Genomic DNA, 5,000 nt, shown 5'->3' with positions numbered 1-5,000 from the left:
AAGAATTTCCCTGTATTTAGAGCCATCCATCATTCCTTAAATACTGACCAGTTTCCCAGCCCCTGCCGATGAAAAACCTCCCCACAGCATGATGCTGCCACCACCATGCTTCACTGTAAGGATGGTGTTCTTGCGTTTTCCTTCAAGGCAATAAAGCTCAATTTCAGTCTCATCTGACCAGAGTACCTCCTTCCATATGTTTGGGGAGTCTCCCACATGCCTTTTGGTGAACACCAAACGTGTTTGCTTATTTTTTTCTTTAAGCAATGGCTTTTTTCTGGCCACTCTTCCGTAAAGCCCAGCTATGTGGACTGTACGCCTTAAAGTGGTCCTTTGGACAGATACTCCAATCTCCGCTGTGGAGCTTTGCAGCTCCTTCAGGGTTATCTTTGATCTCTTTGTTGCCTCTCTGATTAATGCCCTCCTTGCCTGGTCCGTGAGTTTAGGTGGGTGGCCCTCTCTTGGCAGGTTTGTTGTGGTGCAATATTCTTTCGATCTTTTAATAATGGATTTAATGGTGCTTTGTGGGATGTTCAAAGTTTCTGATCTGTACTTCTCCACAACTTTGTCCCTGCCCTGTTTGGAGAGCTCCTTGGTCTTCATGGTGCCGCTTGCTTGGTGGTGCCCCTTGCTTAGTGGTGTTGCAAACTCTGGGGCCTTTCAGAACAGGTGTATATATAATGAGATCATGTGAGACTTAGATTGCACACATGTGGACTTTATTTAAATAATTATGTGACTTCTGAAGGTAATTATAAGAAATCCCGCTATGCCCTCCGCCGAACAATCAAACAGGCAAAGAGTCAATACAGGACGAATATTTAATCATACTACACTGGCTCTGACGCTCATCGGATGTGGCAGGGCTTGAAAACTATTACAGACTACAAAGGGAAGCACAGCCGCGAGCTGCCCAGTGACACAAGCCTACCAGAGAAGCTAAACCAGTTCAATGCTCGCTTCGAGGCAAGCAACACTGAAGCATGCATGAGAGTACCAGCTGTTCCGGATGACTATGTGATCACGGTCTCCGTAGCCGATGTGGGTAAGACTTTTAAGCAGGTCAACATTCACAAGGCCGCAGGGCCAGACGGATTACCAGGACATGTACACCGAGCATGTGCTGACCAACAGGCAAGTGTCTTTACTGACATTTTCAACATGTCCCTGACTGAGTCTGTAATACCAACATGTTTCAAGCAGACCACCATAGTCCCTGTGCCCAAGAACACTAAGATAACCTGCCTAAATGACTACCAACCCGTAGCACTGACGTCTGTAGCCATGAAGTGCTTTGAAAGGCTGGTCATGACTCACATCAACACCATTATCCTAGAAACCCTAGACCCACTCCAATTTTCTTACCGCCTCAACAGATCCACAGATGATGCAATCTCTATTGCACTCCACACTGCCCTTTCCCACCTGGACAAGAGGAACACCTATGTGAGAATACTATTCACTGACTACAGCTCAGCGTTCAACACCATAGTGCCCTCAAAGCTCATCATTAAGCTAAGGATCCTGGGACTAAACACCTACCTCTGCAACTGGATGCTGGACTTCCTGACGGGCCGCCCCCAGGTGGTAAGGGTAGGTAACAACACATCTGCCACGCTGATCCTCAACACGGGGGCCCCTCAGGGGTACGTGCTCAGTCCCCTCCTGTACTCCCTGTTCACCCACTGCATGGCCAGGCACGACTCCAACACCTTCATTAAGTTTGCAGACGAAACAACAGTGGAAGGCCTGATCACCGACAACGATGAGACAGCCTATAGGGATGAGGTCAAAGACCTGGCCGTGTGGTGCCAGGATAACAACCTCTCCCTCAACGTGTCCAAGACATAGGAGATGATTGTGGACTACAGGAAAAAAAGAGGACTGAGCACGCCCCCATTCTCATCGACGGGGCTGTAGTGGAACAGGTTGAGAGCTTCAAGTTCCTTGGTGTCCACATCACCAACAAACTATCAGGGTCCAAACACACCAAGACAGTCATGAAGAGGGCACAACAAAGCCTAAAAAAATAAATGCATTGCTGGTAAAGGGCTGTAAGTAAGCATTTCACGCTAATGTCTACACTTGTAGTATTCGGCGCATGTGGCAAATAGCATTTGATTTGATTTGATTTAATTGTTTGCACCCTATCTTATTTAGGGGCTTCATAGCAAAGGGGGTGAATACATATGCATGCACCACTTTTCCGTTATGTATTTCTTAGAATTTTTTGAAATAAGTTATTTTTTTCATTTCACTTCACCAATTTGGACTATTTTGTGGATGTCCATTACATGAAATCCAAATAAAAATCTATTTAAATTACAGGTTGTAATGCAACAAAATAGGAAATACGCCAAGGGGGAAGAATACTTTTCCAAGGCACTGTAGAACTAAAACAGAAAGAGGGAGGGAGGGAGGGTGATGGGAGTGTTGAGCGGGGTGTGATGTTGGGAACTCTGCTATTTATCCACCCGTTCCTCTCAACTCCTGGCTCGCCTCAGACCATCAAACAAAGAGCCTTCCTTAATGAATCATTTCAGAGTGAGAGCTCCTTTTATCCTACCTGCTTCAAGCTTTTGTCTGGGCTGCCATGGAGATACCTCTCCCTTGTCGTCTTCTAAACCGTCTTTGATGAAGAGTCCTAGGGACGTGGAGGCACCAGAGACTCCTAGTAACGTGGAGGCGCCAGAGACTCCTAGTGACATGGAGGCACCAGAGACTCCTAGTGACATGGAGGCACCAGAGAGTCCTAGTGACATGGAGGCACCAGAGACTCCTAGTGACGTGGAGGCGCCAGAGACTCCTAGTGACGTGGAGGCACCAGAGAGTCCTAGTGACGTGGAGGCACCAGAGACTCCTAGTGACATGGAGGCGCCAGAGAGTCCTAGTGACGTGGAGGCACCAGAGACTCCTAGTGACATGGAGGCACCAGAGACTCCTAGTGACATGGAGGCACCAGAGAGTCCTAGTGACGTGGAGGCACCAGAGAGTCCTAGTGACGTGGAGGCACCAGAGAGTCCTAGTGACGTGGAGGCACCAGAGTGTCCTAGTGACGTGGAGCACCAGTGAATGGTGCAGGTTTTAAATTATCACTGAAGAGGGGGTAGGGAACATATTCAGTAGGTTAAACATCATGCAAAATGTCAAGATTTATTCAGTTAGGGCCTTTACACTGTTCCTGACTGTCTGACCTAACGTAAACATACTTTTAAAGGACCCTTAATGAACCAAAGAAAGGCAAACATGGAAAAGAGGCTCACACAGTCTTTGTAACCATCAGACAGGACATAGAGAGAGACAGGAGAGAGAGAGAGAGAGAGAGAGAGAGAGAGAGAGAGAGAGAGAGAGAGAGAGAGAGAGAGAGAGAGAGACAGGAGAGAGAGAGAGAGAGAGAGAGAGAGAGAGAGAGAGAGAGAGAGAGAGAGAGAGAGAGAGACTCACTTCATCGTAGTAGATTCTGAAGTCAACCTTCTTGGCTCGGAGGTCCCACTGCACTATTGTTCCACTTTCAAACCCTATCAGCAACTGTGAAAGAGGAAGATGAGAAGGAAGACATGTAAAGAAGGGGGGGAGAAGGAGAGGGTAAAGAGAGGGAGAGAGGGAGAGAGGGAGAGAGGGAGAGAGAGAGAGAGCGAGCGAAAGAGAGAGAGAGAGAAAGAGAGAGAGCGATAGATAGATAGATAGAGAGACAGAGAGAGAGAGAGAGAGAGAGAGAGAGAGAGAGAGAGAGAGAGAGAGAGAGAGAGAGAGAGAGAGATAAATACGTGTGGCCTTTGGATTAATGTGATACATCCACGAGGTGCGCAATAACATTATTTATAAAAAGATGATAAGATGGATTTGGAGCAACACGGTGGATATGAGGATCACAAGATAAAGATAACACCATGTAGAGATAAAGATAACACCCTGTAAAGATAAAGATAACACCCTGTAGAGATAAAGATAACACACCCTATAGAGATAAAGATAACATACCATGTAGAGATAAAGATAACACACCCTATAGAGATAAAGATAACACACCCTGTAGAGATAAAGATAATACACCATGTAGAGATAAAGATAACACACCCTGTAGAGATAAAGATAACACACCCTATAGAGATAAAGATAACACACCCTATAGAGATAAAGATAACACACCATGTAGAGATAAAGATAACACACCCTATAGAGATAAAGATAACACACCCTGTAGAGATAAAAATAACACACCCTATAGAGATAAAGATAACACACCCTGTAGAGATAAAGATAACACACCATGTAGAGATAAAGATAACATACCACGTAGAGATAAAGATAACACACCCTATAGAGATAAAGATAACACCCTGTAGAGATAAAGATAACACACCCTATAGAGATAAAGATAACACACCCTGTAGAGATAAAGATAACACACCATATAGAGATAAAGATAACACACCCTGTAGAGATAAAGATAACACACCCTATAGAGATAAAGATAACACACCCTATAGAGATAAAGATAACACACCCTGTAGAGATAAAGATAGCACACCCTGTAGAGATAAAGATAACACACCCTATAGAGATAAAGATAACACACCCTGTAGAGATAAAGATAACACACACTGTAGAGATAAAGATAACACACCCTGTAGAGATAAAGAAAACACACCCTGTAGAGATAAAGATAACACACCATGTAGAGATAAAGAAAACACACCCTATAGAGATAAAGATAAAACACCCTATAGAGATACAGATAACACACCCTGTAGAGATAAAGATAACACCCTGTAGAGATAAAGATAACACACCCTTTAGAGATAAAGATAAAACACCAGGTAGATATAAAGATAACACACCCTGTAGAGATAAAGATAACACCCTGTAGAGATAAAGATAACACACCCTGTAGAGATAAAGATAACACACCCTGTAGAGATAAATATAACACCCTGTAGAGATAAAGATAACACACCATGTAGAGATAAAGACAACACACCATGTAGAGATAAAGATAA

The 5,000-nt window shown here is 44.4% G+C and overlaps 1 long non-coding RNA gene across 1 annotated transcript in view; it reads right to left on the bottom strand.

The window, feature by feature from the left end:
- The window catches only part of LOC123486298, a 9,858-nt gene that overhangs the window by 2,003 nt on the left and 2,855 nt on the right, over positions 1–5,000 (bottom strand). Inside the window, exon 2 of the long non-coding RNA XR_006659328.1 lies at positions 3,445–3,528. This is a non-coding gene — a long non-coding RNA (uncharacterized LOC123486298). The remainder of the gene's footprint in view (positions 1–3,444; positions 3,529–5,000) is intronic.

Source organism: Coregonus clupeaformis, unplaced genomic scaffold (genome assembly GCF_020615455.1).
Source record: "Coregonus clupeaformis isolate EN_2021a unplaced genomic scaffold, ASM2061545v1 scaf1114, whole genome shotgun sequence".
NCBI classification, from domain to species: domain Eukaryota; kingdom Metazoa; phylum Chordata; class Actinopteri; order Salmoniformes; family Salmonidae; genus Coregonus; species Coregonus clupeaformis.
The sequence above is the reverse complement of the archived record's forward strand: the minus strand, read 5'-3'. Positions and strand labels throughout refer to the sequence as shown.